This window comes from Molossus molossus, unplaced genomic scaffold (genome assembly GCF_014108415.1).
Source record: "Molossus molossus isolate mMolMol1 unplaced genomic scaffold, mMolMol1.p scaffold_m16_p_13, whole genome shotgun sequence".
In the NCBI taxonomy this organism is placed as follows: domain Eukaryota; kingdom Metazoa; phylum Chordata; class Mammalia; order Chiroptera; family Molossidae; genus Molossus; species Molossus molossus.
Genome location: NW_023425348.1, coordinates 36390972 through 36416457, shown reverse-complemented (window position 1 = coordinate 36416457; position 25486 = coordinate 36390972). Strand labels below are relative to the sequence as shown.

The 25486-nt window shown below is 40.3% G+C and overlaps 1 protein-coding gene across 7 annotated transcripts in view; it reads right to left on the bottom strand.

Annotated features, from left to right (window-relative positions):
- Nucleotides 1-25486, bottom strand: part of DLG2 (discs large MAGUK scaffold protein 2) — a 1351614-nt gene that overhangs the window by 195124 nt on the left and 1131004 nt on the right. The window contains exon 1 of one of the 7 annotated variants that reach the window (XM_036258405.1): nucleotides 25387-25478. The exons of the other annotated variants lie outside the window; for them this stretch is intronic. The gene's annotated coding sequence lies outside the window, so the exon portion shown is untranslated. Of the gene's footprint in view, nucleotides 1-25386; nucleotides 25479-25486 lie in introns of those variants that run through there. 7 annotated transcript variants of the gene reach the window in all.

Here is a 25486-nt window from a genome sequence, read left to right as displayed (position 1 = left end):
CTGGTGATCTGCTCTCGGCCTCCCTTTCTCCTTCACCCCTAGGAAAACCCTCCCTTACAGTATTACAAGTGCACCAAGAGTTTCAGAGCATACTTTGTACTTTCCCAATCATATTTCCTTTAATGATATTGGTCCTTGCCATTAAAACACTTCTCTCTTTGCTGACATTCTAACCAATCTTCATGATCCATAAAAAGTACCACTTCCTTATCTCAGTATTTCCTTCCTCCTCTGGTCAAAATGAAGCTGCTTTCACTATACATTCACAGAACACTCTGCTGTGACACCCATACCCTGCTTTTTATTTTGCAGGTTATTTGTGTGTTCTCTTCCCCTCTGGAGGACAGAAGTCCACAGGGATAGGAAACACATACTAGCTAATATCTGCAGAAATTGAAATAAGAGAAATCGCTTTACTATATGGCAGCATTTCTTCTGGATATTGCTAGTGGCTGGTTAACTCATTCATAAGGGGATTAGAACCCAGTCCCAGAAGTTGGCTCATGTGGTCAGCTTGAGAGCACCTGGAGATTGGGAGGCATGGGTGAAGCAACTCAGACATTGGCCTAGTTCCTCAACAAGAGGAACTGTGAAGACACAACTTCGTCATGTCAGGGTGCTGTGAGATCCCCTCCGTGTGAAGGCCTTCATGCCTAGGTGGCCTGGTACAAAAAGGTTTAATAAATCAGATGTTGTCTGTGCTCCACAGCCATCCGGCACTTACCACCAAACTGTGCTGTACTGGCAACAACTCTGTCTGTCACCACTGTGGACCGGAGTGTGATCATTTAAAAGCACAGCCTCTGCGCCTAGTTTAGCACTTAGTACATAATCAGCCCTAGGTAAATAGATAAATGTCTTGTTTGAACAAATAAAGGAAAGAATGTAAGAAGAAAAGGAGAAAAGACAAATAGACATGCCCATGGATGTTTCCAGCTCAGCTTTTCAGGGAACACAGTGGACATCTTGGCCTTGATGAGACGGACGTTGTTACTGGCTTCACTGCAGTATGCCCAGATTTTCTGTGCAGAGAAAGCTGAACTGCAGGGGAGAGGCTGTGTCGGAGTGCTCATGCTGGGTCAGCTGGGACATGCTCTGGGAGCGGATGGATGAGTCCTACGCCCTGCCTCAACTTCACCGCAACTGCTCTTTACCATGGGGGTGTGTACATGTGCTTGTGTGATTTAAAAGAAGCCACAACATAAATTCTCAAAAGTAATATAAGAGATTTAATTTTGTTTTCCACAATCAATCCTTATAAATAAAAGAGAAAATTTAGAAGGTGCAGATCAATTAAGACCATACAATGGCTCCCCACATCCCTATACTCTTGCCGAAGATTCCTCCTTAATATGTATTATCGGACGTTTCACTGCCTAAATTCAAATTCCAAAGGATCTAATCTATTGCTCCAACATATATTTAATCCTAAATTGCTGTCACATGCTATTTTACTGTCTCAGCAGTGAGCTGTTGGCATCAGAGTGTGCTGGGGAAGGTGTGCTCACCCAAGTCCTGGCATTTCCTCAAAGACATCTAAATAGGGCCATAGGAATTCGGTAGATGTGACCTAAACCTTCTAGGAGAGGTTCTGTTACAAAGACACCTTAGTCAGCACCCAGCTCATTGGGCCATCCAATGCCTGAGACCACAGAGATCAGGGGAACATCATGCAGCACTTGCTGGCGGTGCAGAGAACTCAGAGATGTGAACAGATGGCAAAAAGAACGCAACCCTGAACAGTCAGCAGGATGACACTCATTAGGTGTCACCACTGAATCCACTTGCAGCAAAATCCCATCCCAATGAAATATTACTTTTCAAATACTGTCACTTTGCTTGAACGAGAGTGACTCTAGGGTACTATAAAGCCAGGCTTGGCTGAAGCTCTGCAGATGACAGAGACTCTCGCAGAACCTCAACACTTTCCATCCATCATTGCTTCTTGGGCAGGTCCTGATCAGAGCTCTCTGGTAGCCTTCTTTGCCTATGGAGCAGGACAGAAAGCCAGGTAGCACTCAGAACTTCCTTCCCTAGCCTGACTCTCAGTACCCTGCCTAGTTTCCCTCCCCAGCAGAATGGGGGCAGGGGGAGCAGTAGAGAAGAATTTGTGGAGGAGGGATAGAAAATCTTGCTACTCTATAGGTCAGAATTTGTGCCACGATGAAAATTTATTTATCCTCACATTTTTTCCCCCCAAATAGATTACCAATTTGCTTCTCAATGAAAATCCTTTTTTCCTTGCTAATGGAATGCATTGATCTCAGTACAGGCTATAAAACTACATTTTGCTGTACCTTAGATATCATTAATAAATTAAAATGTTGATATATGATACCAATACTGGATAATGATTCTGAAGTCACCAACCCATACTACTTTGTGCTCACTGATATAGAAGCCAGCAGCTCCTCTTCTTCCTTTGTCCCACATAGCCTCTGCTGCCAAGAGGTAGACCCTTGAATGTTCACAGCTTTTCCCACCTCCAAAGCTTCTCTCTTTACAAGGTCCCTCCTACTCATTACCCCATTGGCATCTCCTGAAATCCTACTCGTGCTCCAAGACCCAGTGCGAATGCCACCCTTTCTAGTCAATATTTCACAAAGCCTCAGTCAGCAAGAGCTGCTCTTTCATCTGCGTTCTCATAGCTCATTTTTATTACATTTAGATTGGGATTTGTCTTGTTCACTCTGTGATTTCTTGCTGCTACAACTCCAGTGAAAAGGTATTAACCGTTATAGTTGATTTCCCTAGCTCACTAACCCCATTATTAGAGGTAAGATATCACATAAGTGAGGTGCTTGACACTATAAAGGCTGATACCCATTGGTTGGTTGTTAGCCTATGATTGAAGAAATCTGGATTCTAATCCCACCTCTGCCATTAATATTTTCCTCCGACTCACACCATGTTTAACCTTTGGTTTACCAGTCCTTTACTGACTTAGTAAATCTTGTCGGTAACCTTTACCTTTGTTACATCATTGTTACACTGTTGTTTACCAATAGCATCCATGCTTTCATATATATTCTACTCTTACCATCTTCTCACCGCTGAAGACATTAGGCCAAGAGAGCATGCAGAGTTGCCTAGAAACAACAAACTCAGACGTCTTTCATAAAGACACATGCCTAAGAAAACATGGCTATGGAGGAAAAATGTGGCTGTGCTGTAACCTTGGGCAAGTTACTAAACCTCTGTGAAACAAGAATACTAGCCATACCTGCTCAGATTTCCCAATTATGGGCATACAAGAGGTAAGATCTGGAAAACACTTAATAGGAAGTGCCTCTCCAAATGAGCTTTTTATGTGTGTCTAGTCTACTGGCATAGTATTTTCTTATTCTTGTTTGTTGATAGCGAATCCCCAAGAGATTTTAAACTGGACACTTTCTATATATAAAGAACTTTTTGAAAGATTTCATGGTTCTTGTCTTCTTCTTTTTTTTTTTTTTTAATCCTCACCCGAGGACATTTTTCCACTTTTTGTTCAGACAGAGTGGGAGGGAGGGAGAGAGACAGAGAGAGAGAGAGAGAAACATCGACATGAAGGGACACATCGAGCGGCTGCCACCCGCACAACCAACCAGGGCCGGGGACAAACTGCAACCGAGGTACATGCCCTTAGCGGGAACCGAACCCGGGTCTCTCAGGACCGCAGGCCGACGCTCTAACCGCTGAGCCAAGCTGGCCAGGGCAGTTCTTGTCTTCTTAAGAAGAGCAGAGACAAACACATAGAGATCTTATTATTTATGAAAAACGCAGCTTGACTGGGATCATCTAAATCTACAGACACATGAGAGAATAAAAAAATTCTTGCAAAAAATGATTGATCTAACCAATCATAATTATGTGAATTCTATCTAACAGCCAGCAAAAAGATCAAAGGTTAAGTCTTTTCTCAGCTTCACTGGGTGATAATGATAATAAACACAGCTATTCTTAGTAGCGAAATATATTTTGCAATTGTAACTGACACCATTTGACTTTCATTTTTTGGTAAGTTAAATGATTTGCACCATATTTTCTTGTTTGAAACAATGGAAACGTTAGCTTAGTAAAACTGTCTTGCTCAATGTGACCCACTTTCTTGTTCACAATTTCCTCTACTGCTTGAGAAGATTGCTTCACAAATGTAACAAAGGACTTTGAAAAATATCTTCTCCCTTGGAAAGCCCTGGAGTTGCACGTCTTCTCAGCTCTCCACACTTCATACGCCTTCAAATTTTACCACCTCTCTGATGTTTGTTCAATCTTCTAGGATTGAGCGTTTACTATGTGCCAGGAACTAGACTGGATGCCTTATATAGAGATTGTTGGCATCACCCACAGTTTACAGAAGTAGACACTTGCTCCAGGTTACACAAGTGGAAACAAATGACGGGTCCCAGACCTGAAACCAGGTCCATGTGCTGGGATGCTGCACTCTGAACTTTCATCCTTGGTTGCCCAGGCCGCCCATAACTTGCTTCACCTTCACGTCTCAGTGACTGTCACTGTTCATGATATATATTAGAAACACAATAAATTATTGTGGGATAATGGTCATAACAATACCAGCATGTTTGAGCATTTACCTGTATCAAAGAGCATTCTAAGTCTTAGAATCTAAGAGTATTACATGTGTAAAACTCCTTTAAAATTTTTTAAAATTAAAGTTATTGGGGTGACGTTAGTTAATAAAAGTATATGGGTTTCATATAATTTTATAATGTATCATCTGTATATTGCATTATATGCCCACCACCCAAAGTCAAAACTCCTTCATCACCGTATATTTGACCCCCTTTACCCTTTACTACCTCCTCCACCCCCTTTCCCTCTGGCAACCACCACACTGTTGCCTGTGTCTATGATAAACTCATTCAATCTTAACAGGTTTATGTGGTGGGTACTATTATCTCCTTTTACAGGTGATAAAACTGAGGCACACAGGGATTAATTAATGAGATTGAGAGCCAGAGAGAGAACCTGTACTTTTTATTTCTTATCTCTTCTTGGTCCACATCCAGCCTAGGGTCTGCAGGAATCCACATATCTTCTCTGCTCAGAAATAAAGTACACACTCATGCCCCACTTCCTTGGGTTTATTCCTTTATCCCTTTCTACCCTACTCCTGAATCCTCCTCTAGTTAATTATTTCTTGCAGGTTCTGTAAGGCTTCTTGTCTGGCAGGTCAATAGGTTTGGTTTTGTTCTCGCAATCCTACTCATCAGGTTTGGCATGCCAACGAGGCTCCGTCTTCCCTTGTATACAACAACCCTGTGCAGTAGGGATTATCCTAATTTTGTAGACAAGGAAACTGGGGAGCAGAAAGGCTAAGTAAGGAGTTATCTGGGATTTGCTAGTAGACAGTCCGACTCCAGAGCCTGGCCTTTGACCCATGTACTGCAAGACAGTGGGTGAATCATTTTCTATCTTCTCCAAATTCCGAAAGCCTGCCATCAGTAAATGTGATCCCATACTAAACTGTATTGTATTGTATTGTATTGTATTGTATTGTATTGTATTGTATTGTATTGTTACAAAGCAGGTCACAAATAAGCAGCATGTGAATCATGTGTGACACACACTGTATCTTTTCTGATTTCATGGTGCTTTTAGAAAGGGTTAACATTTAAAAATTGAGAAATTTCCCATTACAGTGCATATATGTGGCTACCCCACAAAAATAAAAGGTCTGATGACACTACTGAGCCTGATTCCATCAACTTGAGCCTGTGGCTGCTGCCCCCAGAGATGGTATGCATAGATGTCTGTACCTAGGGTCCCTGTTTCATTAAGTTAACAGCTTTCAGGGGGGGTTACCTATAGACATTTTCTACCTGGACCACATTTGATACAGTATTGCACCTTGGTAGCATTGCTCACCAAGGGAAGCACAGATGCAGTCTTGCACTGACATTTTTTTTTATTTTTTTTATCCTCACCCGAGGACATTTTTTCCATTTTTTTGTTCAGGTAGAGTGGGAGGGAGAGAGAGGAAGAGAGAGAGAGAGAGAGAGAGAGAAACATTGACGTGAAAGGGACACATTGAGTGGCTGCCACCTGCACAACCAACCACGGCCGGGGATAAACTGCAACCGAGGTACGTGCCCTTAGAGGGAACCGAACCCGAGTCTCTTGGGACCGCAGGCTGATGCTCTAAGGTGACATACATAAAAATGATCAAGGCAGTATTGACAGAAAGAGAAAGGGTTGAAGTTGGGAGGGGGGGTGCAGGCTCTATATGCCAAAGGCAGGCCCTATCAAAGTAGTGATGGGAAGATAGAGAGAAGGGTGATAAAACTATACTATTTTACTTCCCTCCATTCCTTCCTTTTCTGTCTCTTTCCTTCCATCTCTTCCTATGCATACACTTCTCACGACTGCTCCAAAGCTTATGTTCTTCCTCTGTGCTCCACAGCTTGATAAGAACAAAAGCAACTGCTAGCACTTGAGACAGCTCTCACCCCAGACTCCGAACAGCACTGCGAAGCTGCTTCAATGGGGGGGGGGGGAGTTAGAGAATCGACTGTGCCTTACATGTCTAGCTGACGACAGGGAACAAAGCACAGTGACCTCCTGTTGGAAACAGATATGAAGGTGACTGGCAAATCCTCAGGACAGAGTAAATGAATTATTCATGTAAATAAACACATTAATACATGCCCTGACACATTCATCTCTCATCCTCATACCTGCTGGGAGGAGGCAATGCTTGTACCTCTATGGGGCATTTGTATTTCAATATACTCGCACTGGGTTAATACACACATCTACTAATAAATGTCTTTAAACATGGTCTATCTTGTCTATTTAGAGAATATCTGCTTTGAAGCATGTCCAAATGGCCTTTAAAGTCAATACAAACTAAAATGAGGTCTATCTTTCAAAGGCATGCCCTGTCAATTAAAACCCTGCTATTTGACACCAAAGCCACACCACACCCTTAGCTCTTCCCTCACTAATCTTTGAAATTATCTACCTTGTCAGGAATCTCATGGAGAGGAGACAGAGTGGGCCAGTATGAGACTAAAAGTCAAGGAACAATTAATTCTAAGGTACCTACTATGTGCCTAGCTCTATTAGATGTGTTAATACATTAACTCATATAATCTCCTACAATGAAATGTGAGCTACAGGAGAGGACAATTTTGTCTCTCTATTCACCCTGGTACTTGCAGAATAATTCCTGGCACATTGGAGGTGTCTGTTCTGGCTATTACCTACTGATCCTCTGCCCCAATCATGAACCCCCTCACCCCAATGCCCTCCACTGTGTCACAGGGACTGAGAGCAGTATTCCCAGAATCTCTTGTCAGCAGTGTTACAGCTTAGATTCTTCCAATCAGAGAAACCCACAGGAACTGGGGATGCGGGAGGGCATACTGGCACAGGATTCACACTTCTCAACACCGCCATAGCTGCTTAGTTTCCTCAGACTCCACACATTACTGTTGGTCTCCATCTTCAGGGCTTACAAGAAACTCACTTGCTTACGAATGGCTTCTTGAAATTTCCAGTTTGGGTGTAGCTGCCCCCCACCCCTGCCTATCACTGCTCCCACCTTCCAATGATTTCTAAGCACACTAATACCCTGAACTACTTCCCTTTCTGCTTAAAATACGTAGGTGATATCTGCTTTCCTGACTGATCCAATGTTCTATAAATACACGTTAAACAATTGAGTGAACAAAGAACACACACAAAATGATTCAATGGGCAGTAGAATTCCTACCTTGCAGTTGTAGAATAGAGGCTCCTAGGATGAAATAACTCCAGACTGCACGGCCAACTGTTCAATGTCAGAGCTCAGAGCTGAGCCCTAGACTGTCTGATGTGAAAGTGATTTTGCTTTTTCCATTCAGACACTGCCCTCAGTGGGTATAACATACCATATTGCTGCCAAAATATTATCTCAGAGGTTAATAGCTGTTGTTTTTACTGTATCTCCTGCTAGTGCACCATTGCAGCTGGAAACATTTCTATAAATTGGAAGGGTACATTAATTCCCAAGGCAAACTGTCTATTAAATATGTATTAGACCCAGCAAGACACCCTATTAAAAATGTACATTGTGTCTGCATTATCAGTGTGTGGCCCATTGTCCAAGCTTGCAAAGTATTAATTGACTGAGTGAATAAGTGAATATAAGTTCTCTGATTTTGTTTGGTCAAAAGTTCCTTTGCAGATAGACTGCATGCTCTGACTCAGGGGTCATGTGGGTCATAAACTACTTGTGTGTTGGTAATTCCATTAAAATTAAAACGCATGGATCCCTCCCATTGTTCAACATAGTAACAATACCACCTAGGCTGCTGGTTTTCCTTGAGAAACTTTGGTTGTCAAGAGCATTGTAATTCTGAAGCCAATAGAGATAGAATTCATTCCTACTTTCCAAAGGAAGGATTGAGGCACTGAAGACTATTAACCTACTTCTGTTGTAATGTAGTAGAAAAAGTATTGCTTTGGGAACCAAATAGATCTAGGTTCTCACCCTGACTGCTGCCACTTGCTAGACCTGAAATCTTGGAAAAACTGTGACTGCGATCTCAATATTCTCGTTTATCAAATGCCAATAGTGATATCGCTAGAGCTACTGCAAGGATGAGCCATTTCAGCAATTAGCACAGTATCTGGACCATGGTATAGATTCAGTGAGTGAAAACAGTAGAGCAGTGGTGGGGTGGAAGAACACCTTAAAACATCTTTTGCACACTCATAATTGCACTACCTAGAGAGATTATATGATTGCAAAGAACTGAGTATCTGCATATTACAACATTTGTAGGCTTCATGGTGTCTGGTGCCTTTGGGTGAGGAAAGTGGAAACCGCCAGCAGAGAGTGGGTGGAGCAGAGTCATCACATCTCACTTTTCCATAGGAGGAGATCCAAGATTAGACTTGCTAGGAGATTCTGGGGGTGGACAGGTAAAGTTGGGTGCCTTTTGCATGCCAAGTAGTTAAAGCTGTAGAAATGAATGAGGTCACGGATAGTTTGGTATTAAGAGAGAGAAAACTGAACTATACTTGACCTCAGAAAACTCACAGTACTAATCACTAGGTTGGTGCTTGGCACACAGCAGATTCTCAAAAAGTATTTGTTGAAATAATAAATATCATATTGGAAAGAATATCAGTCTTCCTTAAAATGCATGTGTCCTCCATTTCTCTTAATATGTAGACTCAACATATCTTTGAAAAGCTAACTGAAGTATGTATACTTCCTGAAAATTCTGCATCTCTCAGTTTGAAAAAGTCCCTTCTGGAAGTACATCAATCAGCACTGAGATTTCCCTTCCTACTTATATAGCCTAAGATCCAGCTAGACTTTGAGGACAAAGAACATGTTTTCTGCATGGCTGAAAATCCCTCTGTCCAACAGATGCTTAGCTATACCAAACTCTCAATAAGCAGAAACCAAGAGCTTGATTAACCATATAGAGTAAAATATTGCCAGAGAAGTAAGAAATATATAGAATATTTTAGAACCTTAGAAGTACGGAAAAATAAAATGTGTGCCCAGAAGTGACTGGTGCTCAGCTTGTAGAAGACGTGATGCATCCCAAGAAAGAAGGCGCTGAGCCACGGGTAAAAGCAGAACTGAGGTGTGAGGGAGAATCTTGCATGGAAGAGATTGGTAGAGTTGGTCCTAGGAGAGAAGAGATGGGCTCTCCTCCATTCCTTAACCATTGCTGGTTTTCCTTCTAATGTTAAGTGCAATGCAGATACAACAATAAATAAGGCACAGTACTTTCTCTCAAAGACTTTAAGTGGCAGGAGTAAAACTAGGAATAGCACATAGCTTAGAGAAAGGAGAGTATAAGCAGGGGGTATACTTTGTACAGATTAGATTAGCTCTTGGGTGTTCTGTCTCCGCCAAGGATGGCCGGAGGGATATGGAAGATATGATTGGGGGCTAAGCAAGGTTGAAGCCAGGGTTTCAGTCTCCTATGCCAGTCCCATCCAACCTACCAAAATAGATGAAGAATGAAGACCCTTTCATTCCCTCTCCAGCTAGATCTTAACACAATAATTTCATTCCAGCCCTGTTGGCCTATGGGCAATAATCTTTCTCCAAATCCAGATATACACTGGAATTGGCCTGGGCAATCTGGGATGTATGGTTACCAGCTTTTAGATAAGCATAAATCAAGAGAACAAAAGATAGGGAAAAAATTAATAAAAGAGATTTATTTCAAGAAAGAATTTGTTAAAATAAGCTTTTGTCTTTTGTCTATATTAAAGATTAGATAACCTTTTCTTGGTGCATCTAATGAGTTTTCAAGTGCATTTTTCATTTATTTGCTCTTTGAAATAGAATTGCTGTCATTTAAAGGTGATATTCAAAGTCTGTCCTACCTACACTTCTTACTGTCTAAGGATATGACTTTCAGAAAAATGTACATTGCTGGAGGATGGTGGACATGGAGCTGGTATGATGTTGATATATTCTCTAATTCATTTGTAAACAGAATTCTGTTTTCATTTCTATCAATCTGAAGGTTTAGATTGAATTTCAGTTTCCTAGTTCTCAGCACATATTTTAAAAGGGACACTGTGGTCTTCACAAGAACTTATAATCAGAATACAGAGTTGAGAGCATGACAGTTGGTCCAAAATTACAACCACCTTGTCTAAAATCTTTAGGGTCCATGCTTGGAGAAATTAGGGATGCTTTCTCCAGGGATAGCTAATTTCTTTCTGTTTGGTCTAGGATTCACTAGTAGGCGTGCACAGAAATCAAAGTTAGAGGGGAAACAGACCCCTGCTCCCCACTCACTTCACCATCTTCTGGGGAGTTGACGTGCAAACACAGAATGACGAAGCTCAAGCCGAAGTCCATGGAAGGAGATATTTAAATGAATCGTACTGGTTAAATCTGGCATCACAGACATGGTGGGCATTGAAGCAGGGTAGGATTTTCATAGAAAGAAGGTAGAGTAGATAGACGGCCTTTTGACTCTTGCATAGAACATCCAGTTGTCAATTTATAAAAATGTAGGAATAGGAAATCAATTTTTAACCCTTCCTTTCTAGTCTCACCTACTTGTCTCTGAACTGATAACATAATTTATGGGATAGGGACAAAAACCGATAAAGTCCCAGAATCTTGTTGATTTCTCTCTCTGTGTCTTCCCCCCCACCCCTTTAATGATTTTAGAGAGAGAAGAAGTGAGGAAAGAGAGATAGAAACATCGATGAGAGAGAACATCAATTGGCTGCCTCCTGCATGCCCCCCACTAGAGATTCGGCCCACAACCTGGGCATGTGCCCTGACCAGGAATCAAACCAGCGACCTCTTGGAGCATGGGTTGATGTTCAGCCACTGAGCCACACCAGCTGGACTCTCTGTGCCTTTGTATTGACTGTTCATTCTACCTGGGATATTCTTGGTTCTGTGGACAGAGACTTGACTAGGGGTGGTGAATACACAGCAGAGTGTGCAAATGATGTGTTGTAGAATTGTGCACTTGAAACCCATATAGTTTTGTTAACCAGTGTCACCCCAATACATTCAATAAAAAGAAAAAAAAAATAACTGTGGAGACAGTCCTTTCAGGGAAGCTTTTTCTAGTTCCTCAGTAGAAGTAACCATCCCTTTCCCTGGGTTACCTCTGTATTTTGTTAACACTAATATAATTGTATTCATATCCTAATATTGTTACTTAAATTACAATAAAATATAAGTAAAATTGTGCATACATATTTGTCTTTCTGCTAGACTGAGAGCTTCTAAAGCTTAGGGACCTGTTTCGCTCAGCACCAAATCCCTGATCCCTGGCAGAATTTACAAGACAATACACGTTTGCTGAATTTAATTGAATCTCCAGGAAGCAAAGATTTCTTTTTCATTCCCTGTACAGAGAAATTCCTGGCTCATCGCAATGCTCTATTAGAATATTTTTCCAATTCCGAGCTTGCACTAAATCGTCTGCATAGTCACTAAATGCCTAATGCGAGCCAGGCATGGTGTTTCGTCCTGGGAATAGAGTGGTGGGCAAAAAGATATGGCTCTTTACCTCACAGACTCTCAGCGTTTGTTCAAACTCATTCAAATTATTCACCTCTGTTAATTCACTATAAAGTAATATTCTGACTTCTGGCAGTAACTTTTCAATTCAGAAGGCCATGTATAAAAAAGAAAATTGGTTTTATGAGAAATGTATGAAGAAACATTCCATGCCACTGTGCCCCTTGGGAAGTGTACCCTTTCTTCCTGCATATAGGTGCATGTATCTCTTTGGACATGTACATTTCCATGCCAAATGTCTGCATTATAAATATGCAATATGCAAGTAAAGCCCACAGAAGGATGCAGCCTATTTATAAATAGAATGATACCCTTGGCCTTTCAAACTTAGACCCACTTAATTAAAAACAGAATATGGTTTGTACTTTAACATAATGGTCTATGATTTTCAAGTTTAGTGTTGGTCCTTTGTTTCTCTTAACCCCACTGTGAAGGCCCCACATGTATATTTATGTCCTGAAACTGAGAGAGAGAGAGAGGGGGGGGGGAGAGAGAGAGAGAGAGAGACTGATAATTGTTCCTACCTTGAAAATAAAGGAACAAACAAAAAAATTAATACAAAACCAATTCAAAAAGCTATCATGTATTTCTCAGCACCCAGAACAGTGCTAAACAAAGTAAGAATGAAATGAATATCTTATGAATAACTGAATAAAAGAAAGTACAAATACTTATAATTACGGAATTCTTCATTTAGGCAAGCCAATGAAAGAATTTTAATAGGGAAAAACAGTTCAAAAGCAAGTCTTGATCCTAATGGTAAGAAGAGTTCTATGGAGATGATAAAAACTAAAACACACACAAAATGTCAAACTTTATCCTTATACTTTAAATTTTTTGGTCTCTCAATTCTAAGGGCAATGAGGTACACTTTGTTGTATGCAGTACCCCATCTACCTGAACCAACTGGCTTATCCTGCTGCTGAAGTCAGGAATCATCTAACATCCAACAAATCCCAATGAAGGTTAGAGATAAGTGGATGTCCATTTAACCTCTACATGACCCATAGTCTTGCCAAACTCTGTAGAAACTTCTACAGCTACTGTGCTTGTATCATTCCTGGGCTTGTTCCAAACATCACAAATTAAGTGGATGTCTGGTGGTGATGGGTGATAACACTCATGGCAGAAGGTGGAAGCAGGAGGAAAGGTCAACAAACATTTACTGAGCACCTGCTTTGTGTAGGCTCTGTACTAGATTCTGGAGAACAACAATAACAAAATCACTCCCCTGAAGGCTGTGTATCTGGATGCTTGATACTGAATATTGGGAAGCATAATAGGTCTTGGTAAACATAGTCCTTATTTGTTATTTAGTATTAGAAAGTATATCTACAACCACAGAAGGAAATAAATCCCTTTGGGCTCTCTTGCATGCACATAGTTACAAAATTCTAAATTTTTGTTGTTATAGATGAAAATATTTCATTAAAAACCTCCAGCTAATTCCATCTAATCTATGAAACAGGTCCTCTAGGGAAGAGCATGCAGGTTTTAACTAATTCTTTTTGCTGAATTGCTCCTGGGTGAGTAGCTATCTATGAATTCTGAGGAACAGATTGATTCCTTTCTATTGTTAACACACACATGCTCACACATTTATTACAGAAAAAGTTTGGCAATAAAAGTAAGTTAATATTTCCAATAGCAGTATACTACTAAGGAGTGAATTAAAATCTTAAAAGAACACAAATGAATCAGATTTCTGTTTGTCTTGGCTGCCTCAGCATAGCTGGGATCAAAGGCAAGAGCACCGACTGAATCAGCGGGCAAAGCCCCCTCCAGTGCTCCCTAGTCCCTACTTTTCAGAGCTGCAATTTTCACTGGTACAAAATAAGCACCTGCAAAGGACCAAAAGAATGTTCATAAGCCTATAACAAGGAAGTTGATGAAGGGCTCCTTAGATGTTTTGTAAATTTATATGCAAAAATTAGGTTCAGATACCATAATTTAAAGTATTTTTCAACACAAGGAATATGTTTTTCTTTATATTTTTCTTATCTCTATGACAACTAAATAGGCTTGGAACAATGTCATCTTGTACTCATTATGAACATGGTCTCACAACATTGCATTCCATGAATGTTAAATGCAAATGTGTAAATGATCTAGTTTCAATCAGGTTGCTGCATTCCTGGCTTTCAGTTACGATCAAACACTGTTTTGTACATAGAACATAAATTAAGATTTGTTTCCGAAGAATTAGTCAAAGTTAAAGAAATGAAGGAGAGCCCACTGCTGAATCACACACTGTAGTGTTGTAGACCTTGGAGGTCTGTATATCCTTTATCTCTTATCCTTCTAGCCAACATTATTGTGTGCTCCTCTGAGCCAGTCAATGGGAGGACAAAGAAAAATATCTGTCCTTACTAGCGAGCTTCCTCTGGCGATAGTGACTCACGGAAACAGAAGATTTGAAACATGCCCAGATCATTTGGGGTATAGTGAGGAGACAAAATCGAATCCACTGGTGGGGAGAAGGAAAAAGGAATGTCTTCTAGGAAGATACAAAAAAGTAATAGTAGTACTAATTATGCTTATTTATTTATTTCTTGTTTAATCTACTCATTTTCCCTCTCCTGTATTATTTTGATGAAAATAATTTCAGCTGTGAATATGTCAGCATATATTTCTAAAAGAAACTATTTTTTTTCTTTATTGTTTTTTTTTTTTTTTTTTTTTTTTTTTTTTTTTTTTTTTTTTTTTTTTTTAGGAAGAGAGAGGAAGGGAGAGAGAGAAACATCGATCAGCAAGAACATCAAGAGAATATCCATTGGCCAGCTCTTGCATGCCCCCCCACTGGGGATTGGGCCCACAACCTGAGCATGTATCCTGACAAGGAATCACTGGAGACTTCTTGGTGCATGGGTCAATGCTCAACCACTGAGCCACACCAGCCGGGCTAAAAGAAACTGTTTTTAACATTACCACAATACCATCATCACATCTACAACATGACCAATAACTTGTCATTAAATATCTAGTTGGTATTCAAACCTCCAATTGTCTCATTAATGTCATACATTTTTTTTTACAGTTTGTTTGAATTTGGATCCAATAATGTTAAAAAATTACAAGTAGTTAATTTGCCTTTTAAGTGCCTCCCCTGTGTCTCTTTTTTTCCTCCTTATTTGTTGAAGAAATCTGAATTTTAAAGGATGGGGGGGGGATAAGACAAAGGAGAGGGAGTACGAAAAGAAATTCAGATAAATGGGTAGATAGGAGTAAAAATACTACAAAGGCATTGAGTCCTTTCTTGCTCTCCTTGGATATACAAACTGTGATCATGCTCATTGTAGAAACACCACTCAGTATATATTATCTTCTTACAATGCCCTTCTCTGTATATCTAGTCAATTTCTGTAACAACTTCAAGGTTCATCTCCAGAAATTATTCCCCAATTTCTCAATCTCACGTTGTCTTCATCCTCCCTTGAAGGACATATAATCTGGTGTCTGTCAATTAACCAAGCTGGATGCTGGGTACACAAGGATAAATGACATCAAATCTGTGCCCCCAAGGGACTCCCTGTGAAGTATTTTGGCAAGAAGGGTGGTGATGCCATACTCTGGCCCCAAAATGTACATTTTTTCCATAAAGTTTAGTCATAGCAAGTACTTGCTTATTGTTGTGTAAGGCATAAGCTGGAAATCGGAGTTAGAAAAAAAGTTAGATTTAATATCAAATCATTATTGAATAGTCTTGCTCTTTCCATTTCCACTTAAAGATGGAAAGCAAGACTTTGTCAATAGGCTAAATACTTGGGCTGTGTGCTTTATTGCTTTTTCTAATGTTCCTATGTTATGCAAAGGTTATAAGAAGACTAATATTGGAAGATTAGATAATCAAACTATAATGAGTTTGGCTAGTTCCCTGTGGCTCACCTATGTTTTATATTGCTATTGAAGCAACTGAAGCGAGCAATATAAAAATGTATTACCCAGTCATATTTTAAAATGAGGCTCTCAATTGTGGACAGCCCAAGAACATTCTTTCATTTATTTAAGCCTGTCAGTATTTCCTTGAATTCGCTTTTGGCCATTACACGCAAAAAATACATATTCATGTTCACCATGCCAGCGACTATAGTGTCTTGCACATGATGGGCAAGAGCGGAGTTAACACATGGCTGCGTGAGCAAGGCTTGTTTTCTTCTTTCTCCTCAGTGCAGTTTGAGAGGTCAATGAGATCATGTGTGCACAGTGCTCTGCACAGAATGGCAGTAAACAACTGGGAGATTTAGTTATTATTTGTTAAGTGAATAAAAAATTGTACATTCTGCCCTTGCCTTTCATTCCTGCCCCATCCAATTCCCTGGTCGATCTTTCCAGACAATCTCAAATAATATATCCTTTATCACTCTTAAAACAATTATACTGGGCCATCTTAAACAACTTAGCATTTAATTATACATTGCTTTTGAATCTGAATGTCATTCTACTCAATGTAGCCGTAAGTTATTTTTAGAAAAAATAATATAGGTCTTACACAGAAGTGCTGTCAAAATATTTAACAATGAACTGTGCCAGGCATTAACTCTTGATTTAATCTTTAGTTAATTGATTGGCTCTTTACTTACTCGATCTTGGAGATGTGAAAAAGACCCAAGAAAGGGACTGGAGTTGGGGAGTGTTCTGCATCAGCTCAGACAGCTTCGGGTAAAAGCAATTTACCAACAAGAATGTAAGCACAGCAGTCCCCCTTATCCGCAGTTTCACTTTCTGCGGTTTGAGTTACCTACGGTTTAAATTACCCACGGTCAACCTCAGTCTGAGACTATTAAATGGAAAATTCCAGAAATAAACAATTCATAAGTTTTAAATTATGTGCCATTCGGAGGAGCATGATGAAATCTCATACTGTCCTGCTCCATTTCACTCTGTCCCACCCAGGACATGAATCATCCATTTGCTCATCACATCTACGCTGTACATATTACTCGCCTGTTAGTCAGTTAGTGGCCCTCTCAGTTATCAGATTGCCTGTCATGATATGCAGTGCTTGTGTTCACACAACCCTTATTTTACTTAATAATGGTCCCAAGTGTAAGAATAGTGATGCTGGCAATTCAGATATGTCAAAGAGAAGCCATGAAGAGTGTGTGTGTGTGTGTGTATGAAAAAAAATTTTTTTCATATATATGAAAAAGATAGTATATATAGATAGGGTTTGGTTCTACATAGTTTAAGGAATATACTTGGGGTCTTGGAATGTATCCCCCACAGAGGAGGAACTACTATATTTTAATGGTTTTAGAATCAGGAGTACTGTATGGGGCCTGAATATCAGTATTGGTCTCTTTGATACCTCTTTGGCATCTCCTATTTGTTAGAAACCCAAAACACTTGCTGATGAGATGAGAAATCCATCCAAGAAACAGTTTCTCTTACTGTTTCTCTACTTGTACAAGCAAATCTCAAAACAAAAAGGAATTTATCTGGTTTGTGTTATGAGGAAGCAAAGTTTGCCATGGGATAATGGCACCTATAAATGGTTGGATGACATCTGTGCTTACCCATCACTTTTTCACTATATTTAGTTGCTTCTTTCTCAGCAGTGAAAGCTGTCTAATTTGAAGAGGAAGGAACCAGTGCCCCAGGGAGCATTTCCTACTTGGTGGCTGCAGCCTAGTCTAAGTCAAGTATGTTTTCTGAGTAAGTCAGAGGTTTCTCACTCACGCAGCTGGGTTGGGAACTACTTGCCCATGCCTGGCTGCATGGTTTCTGAGCAGATTCACTGCACCAGAAGCAAATGGCAAGAGGAAATATACTTTGATTCTGGTTATTGCCATTATTGAAAAGAAGCTAGACAAATGAGTATTTAGGAGATTGCTCATTCAGTAGGTAAGTTGACAGCATTGAAACAAGCTTCATGAGTTAAAAAAAGAAAAGAAAAAAAGAATGTTTTATGATTGACTCTGAATGCCAGAAAATCATGAAGAGAATAAGCACACTTCCTATGGAAAGTAAATAATAGTCTTGCCATTTCTTCTTCTATTCTGCAACACTGGAAAACCAATCCAAAATACAGCTAATTAAATATGGAGCCAGGAATTTTCATATTTAATGGAAATTTCAGTGAAAACTGTGACCAAGCCCATCCAGGACAATCATACCCAGGAAGCATTTTACTTTCTCAATGGAAAGAAAAGGTGACTATTACCCAAGGCTGAAGAACCGAGGAACAGATAAATTACATAAACTGTCAATCACACAGACACCAAAGTCAAGCCTAATGTTGCTATGGAACATTGATATTTAGCTAAAAGTATTTTATTCTAGTATATCTCATATTCAATATGATATGCACTATACAATTGGCAAGCACATCTATTCAAAAGTACCCCCATTTGTCTGATACCATTTTTTTAGCATCATAAATTCCATGACATAAAAATTCAAATAAATTTGAGGCATTGGGTGAGTCATTAACTCTCTTGAACAAGTTTCATGAATAGCAAAAAAAGGAGAAAAAAAAAAATGCCAATGATATGGTGTAGCTCTAAAATACTATAATCTTGAGCCAGGGGCAAAAATCTTAAGGTTCTATTGAATTGATTTCCAATCTGTAGTACATTATTTAAAAAAAAAAAAAAAAGAGCATTTGGTAATCGCTTAGCTTAAAACCCAACTGTCATCATTCAATAGCAGGTTTTGTTGAAACTGATAGGTTAGGTTTTCTGTTCATTAATACCAATGTGTAGATGGCTTCAGGCTGGTAACTTTTGTAATAGTGCCAGTGTCAAGATAAGCAGAGAGTTGAACAACTACCTGGTTAGTTTTTGTGATTACAGAAAGGTTTTTTCTCTACCTTGCAGCCTTTCCCCTCTCTCTTATCTCTTGGCAAATCCCTACCCATCATGGAAGTCAATTGAAGGACTTGTACCATTAAATGCTTGGCCTTTTCTCCATTATGTTACATGCTAGATCTACAGGACATTTTTTTTTTTTTTTTAATCCTCACCTGAGGACTCTTTTCCATTTTTTGTTCAGATAGAGTGGGAGGGAGAGAGAGAGAGAGAAACACTGACGTGAAAGGGACACATCGAGTGGCTACCACCTGCACAACCCAACCAGGGCCGGGGACAAACTGCAACCAAAATACGTGCCCTTAGCAGGAACTGAACCCGGGTCTCTCTGGACCACAGGCTGATGCTCTAACCGCTGAGCCAAACCGGCCAGGGCTTTCCTGGACATTTTTGTACATTATACGTGGTACACATCAAAAGTTGAAGATTGTTATTGGATGCTGTGGCAGGCACCATCACCATCACCATCTCTTCCTAACAGCAACAGCTGCCAAATTCTGTTTAGGAACTGATAAGGTCAGGGAGGCTGTCTTTATTTTGTTTCAGCTTCAGAATATAGCTGATGATTCAGTTTTATAGTCATGGGTAAGCCAGTCCATTCAAAGGACATTTTAGGGACCATTCTCAGGGTCTCTTTCTGGCTGTAGATGACTATGAAAACAAGTTGCCCAGGAGCCACTGACAACCACCCTGGAGCCACGAGGGCAGTTAGTCTTACGATACACTAGTACCAAGACAGGCAGCATGACATAACCAAAGGGGAAAAAACATTTCTTATCTACCTTGTGAGCCACAGGATCAGACCTCTTGAAACTGGCCTCACTGCTCTCCTGTTAGGTCACAGTCACAGGTACATTCCCTTTACTGAGCAAGTCGTTTTGAGACATTGTCTGTTACTTGCACGAAAAAGCAACCTTACCTGCTCCCGCTCTGACACAGCAGGAGCCACACTGTGTTCGACTAGTGGGCTCATGTGTCCATTTCTCTTGGATTATAAACTTCTTGAGCTTTAGGGTTATGATTTTTCACTTTTGTAATCTCAGCACCTAGCAGAACGTCTGGCACTAGTCTATGCTTAATAAATGATGAATAACAGATAACTAAGCAAACTCATATAAAATAAAACAAGCAAACCTGCATTATTTAGACCAAGAACATCTCTGCCAAGTATTTTGCATATTTTGTTGTTCGACTTGACTCTTTTTACAGTGTTAGGTATCTACAATGTACCCATACTATTTCCTATTCTAATTCAATTCCCTTAAAATGTTTTTTCTTCTTTTTTCCTTATTTTTTAAATAATACATGCTCATTGTAAAAGTTCCAAAGATACATGAAACAGCAAAAAGAAACGACAACAAAAATCAATGGGATTACCAACACTCAAGGCAAACATTATTATGAGTTTTCAATGCAGGGGTTAAAAAAGTTTTATTTTGCCCTGCTTTTGTTTGTTTTTTATCTCCCTGTACTGTCCCTACCACCACCTCTGCTAGGCAAAATAAATGTGCCTCACACCTTAGTCATCACACAATCATCAGTTTAACTGCTGTATTATCTGATTGGGTAATCATTTAATGTAGACACACTGTGCGCTCAGTATTTACTGTGCCAGATGTTGAGTAGCTATTTACTGGGATATGAATGATCTCATTTACATCTTCCCAACAGTCTTGAGACAGGAATGACTAAACTTGCTTTATAGCCAAAGAAAGTAGGATGCACGTTTTGATAGGAAATACTTTCCAAGATGCATTCTGCCTTTTCAGCTTGAAAGCTACTTTATGAAGGTAAGAGTAATAAAACCAAAACAAAAGCAAAAATTACTCTGTTAGTTGCATAATATCTTACACTGCATTTAATAAATGAATAAAAAAAAACCAAACTCCCCTAAACTTCAAGATTGTTAATCATTGCAGAGATTTTGCAGCCTGGAACTCCGGGTTATTAGTTCTCGTTAGGTGGGCCTTTTTCTCCAGTACACCAGAAGATGAAAGGAGCCACTGGGAGAAGGAGGCCCTGGATAGAAGAAGGGGCTACAATAACGATGGGAGAAGGCCACACAAAGCCATTGATTGCCATCTCTGTTTTTCATACCAGCCCGTAAGGCAGAGTTCCACTGGGATCCTTCAGGCAGCTTTCCATTAGTCCTGAGCACTAAGGATTATAACTGCCATTCAAAAGCACAGACAGGAAAAGGGCACCTGAAATTAGCAATAGTCTCTCTAAGCAACTATATTTTCAAATGGTATAAAAGACAAAGGCAGAGAGTTTTAACCTAGCCGACCCTAAGGTCACTAATGTCGGTCTATGCCTCTGAGCTGGAAAAAAGGCCAATGGCTAGTTTTGATGAATCTGACTGCTATAAATTCCAAAATGGAACTTTAAAAGCTTTTAGTCTGAGATCTTTGTAGTTTTGACCATTTTTCCCCCCAGTGATTTCTTTTGGCTTAATGCGGAAAGGTCAAAAGCAAAAATACACAAAAACTCTACAAAACCAACCCACTGAGACTTTAGCTTCACTACACTAAAATACAAGTAAATGTTTTTCAATGCAGGGTAGAGCTGTCTCTAACATTTTGGAGGCTCTGGGTAAACACACAAGTGGAGACCTCAGATCTGGGCTAGCCCCTCTTCTCTGCCATAGTTCCTTCCTGCCCCACAAAGGCCTTTCATGCAGATGTGTGGACATCCCAAGTCACAAGTTCAAACGTGATCAAACCCCATGCAAATAGCAACCTCTCAGTTTCTCCTCCATATCCAGGGGTGGACACACCACACAACTTCTGGAAGTAGGCCCAGGATTGTTTGGGGAAGAAATTCTGGGGTCCTATCTACCCCAAATGTGGTCTAGAGAGCAAGATCCAAATGCATCTATCCGCTTGGCCCACTGACTCCTCTAAAGCCAGAGGTACAGAGGAAAGTTGCCCAGGCCTAAGGGTAGTACTGATTCAACATAACTTTTGGATTTTACTTTGAATTTGGTAGGCTTCTGGCCTTTTAACATTTCATATCTTTTCACACTTGATTTTATACTTTGGTGAAAATTATAAAGATGGCTCAGGAAAATGTGATCTTGATTGGTATAGACCAAAATGAGCAAAGGAAATCCCTAACTCCATTTTTTTATACCCCCTAAACTCTGAGAGAGGTTAAATATGTGGGGAGAAGAATCAAAGCAGATACAGGGCCAAGATTCCCAAATGGAATCGTGTAAAGCTGGCAATCCCATTGGATAATTCCACCACAGTGGTTACAGTGTGGATTCCGGAATCAGACAGGTGTGAGTTCAAATTCCATTGCTACCATATACTTATTTGAATTAGCATTATTTACTCTGGCCAGTTTGGCACCATGGTTAGAGCATCAGCCCAAGGACTGAAGGGTCATGGGTTCGATTCCTGGTCAAGGGCATGTACCTGGGTGGCAGGTTCTATGCCTGGCCCCAGTCGGGCTCATGCGGGAGGCAACCATCAATGTGTCTCTCTACATCGATGTTTCTCTCTCTCTCCTCCTCCTCCTCCCTCCCTTCCACTCTATTTAAAAATTAATGGAAAAAGATATCCTGGGGGGAGGATTAACAACAACAACAACAACAAATTAACAGTATTTAAACAAATGTTCTCTAATCTTGTTTCCTCATTTGATAATGGGAAGCAAAGGAGAACCTATTTTGTAAGGCTGTGATGAGCATTAAATGAGAAAATGCATGTAAAACATTCAGTGCATTGCCCAGAATATAATAAATGAAATTTACTATATAACCAGATACTTGAATGCAATGTCAGGGCTGGAGTTATGGCCAGATCATTGTTTAGCAAATAACTTGGAAGCTATGACACATGAGTTGGCATTAGTTCATTTTCAGGCTCCCCATTTAAAATTCAGTTCATGCTTTCAATAATTATATATGGACTCTGAATGCCATTCTGAGAATTAGTTGAAAGTGAGCTGAAAGGTAATAATTATGCATTTACTATATTTCCACAGCAAAGAAAACAAAAGCAAAAATAATTATCTAGCTGAAGGAAGTATATCTTGCTAACAAGAAATAAAAATTGTATAATTTTCCTATTTACATACTGTGGCATTTTTCTTTCAAAGCTAACATCAGAATGAATTAATATATGTTACGAAATTCAACTTACAACAATAATGACTACTTTTTGTTGGGTCCCCTTTGTGCCAATCAGTGTAGTATTTGCGATACCAACATCTATCTGGTGTGGTCTTCCTAACTCTCCCCTCCCCCATTTTACAGATAAGGAGACTGAGGTGAAGACCACAAGCAACACAAAGCCCCTGTCCTTCCCACCGAAACTGCGGGGGGGGGGGGGGGGGGCTGCTTCTGAACAAACCTCTCCCTTCCTCCCCCCACCCGCAACTCTGTCAAAGAAAATTGCCTGTCACATAGGCATCATGTTAATGCTTCTTCGGCTTTTAATCCTTTTTTGAGAGACGTGTGTGTGCGCGCGCGCGCATGCTCAGAAGGTGCTTGTCACCCACTGTTCATATTTGTCTTGCTGTAAATTTAATTGAGAATAACTCATGCTAAGTTTTCTTTTGTTGCCATAGAGTTATTTTTGGTGGGTGGAGAAGATGGGAAAACCACTAAAGGAGAAGAAACTTCATTTATTGAAAATGGCACATTGGTTTATTTCTCCAAAACCAGATACTGCTGTGAAAAATAAACCATGGGCTCTGGCATATGTTTTTTTAAAAGTTTGATACAATAAAATTCAGTGTATAATACATCACAAAGGCACTTTACAACTACATTGTTCCTGGCATTAAGGCATATTAACACTTTTAGGAACTTTCAGCTGTGGGTCCTGAGCTTTACAAAGCCTCCTGAGCCTGCAGGACCATCAAACGCAGATGTTCCTTTATACCTGCAATGATTGGCTGATTTCCTATCTTAATCATCATTACTATAGCCCAGAGGCTTTGAGCTGAACATAAGACAAAAAGACATTTTTCAGACCCCCTGTGGGGCAGCCGCTGCAGAATAGAAACCAATTCTCAGGTTACATACCCCTAAGTGCCAACCACAATATATCACTCCCTTGCTCTCGAAGCAAAAGTTACTCAGGGAAATGGAAAATATGGAAAAGCTATTTACGGACAAAAGAAGTAAGCCTGAAAAATGTGTTCCTGGAAAAAGATATATTCCATATCCCCAATTTGCCAAGTTTTGAAGCAATCCACAAGCATACTAGGAAAGAAGAAATAACTTCATTGGCAGTGGTGCTGATGCCCAAAATATTTATCTGGAGAAAGCAAAGAGCAAGCTAAGTCCCTGGTGGAAAAAAAAAAAAAAAAGCATACATGTTTACAAAGAGATATTAAAATGAGTTGCTATTCTTGCGAATAAAAGAGACTGTTCTTGTCAGAGCTACGGCTGCAACACTGAAAGAGAAAGTGCAATTATGTGTAAGGTAACTGCTCTGGGCACACAGTTATGGGCTCAGAAGACAGTAGCTCCTTGCCAGGGAGATAAAGCAAATGTCAACAAGCCAGGCACACTTGAAACATGCAGAAAAATGTCTTGCTCTTCCTCTTCCATATGTAATATGCCATATGACACCGCCATTAAGTCGGCTACTGCGAAAAATAAAAGGACGTTAAGCTGTTGGTTTCTACAAGATAAGATTTGGACAGAGGCAAAACAACAGGGCAGAAAGGAGTCCCGGGGAGGCACAGCTCCCACTTCTTCCCTTCCGAGGAGAAAATGACTTCCCACAGCTTGCTGACCGGAGTGAGCTCTCACCCTGCCTGGAGCCAGGACCTGACTCCAGGACCCCGGGGCTGACCCAGAGCAGGACCTCAGGCGATTATTCCGGGGACTAGGAAACTACAGGAAAGTCACAAGTTACACAAATACAAGTCATGCCTTCTGCATTTGTCTGTCCTGCCAGTGCATTGTACGGCTCTTTCTACAGCGATCCGGTCTTTCTTTCTCTCTCTACATTATCAACAGGCAAGCTAAATGCAAATCTCCTCGGCTTTGGATCCCATCCCGGCAAAATGCAAGGACTACCACCATGCTGAGTTCCACAGTAAAATCTCCACAATGACAATTATTCACAGCCCCTCAGTTCTGTTCACACAAAAGATTGCAATTGAGTCGTGCCTTGCACTGACAGGTTCAGCTCCGTTGGAGCTGGTTACCAGGCAAACTATCTGTTTTAAGATTTACCGAACGCTGGGGAGGGTGCGCTGGGGGTGGGGATAGACAAACCACCCTGTACATACCTCCTTTTGGCAGCTAAGAAAAACAATTTCGTGACAAAGCTCACCCAACAAATGAAACCGACAGAATGAAACCCGAGAAACTTTAGCAACCAAAGAAAGCAGCCTTTCAAGGATCCAGGTGAATAATTGATTTGTCAGGTTTTGTCTCATCTTTTAAGCTATTTCGCTCATTAAAGGGAATTGTGGAATTTGTCAGCAGCCCAAACACTAGCGCACACTTCTGACATCAAGTGCATGTTCTGAACTACAGATTCATTTGCAAGCTTATTCAACAACAACGATTAACTGCAAAGCCAGGGAACTTACCGAGCGCAAAATTATCGGAACAAAGCAGGGAGGAGGCAGGAGGCACTAAAGGCAGCTTCTCCGTCTCCTTGGTGCCAGGTTCTCCAGTCTGCCGTCCGGT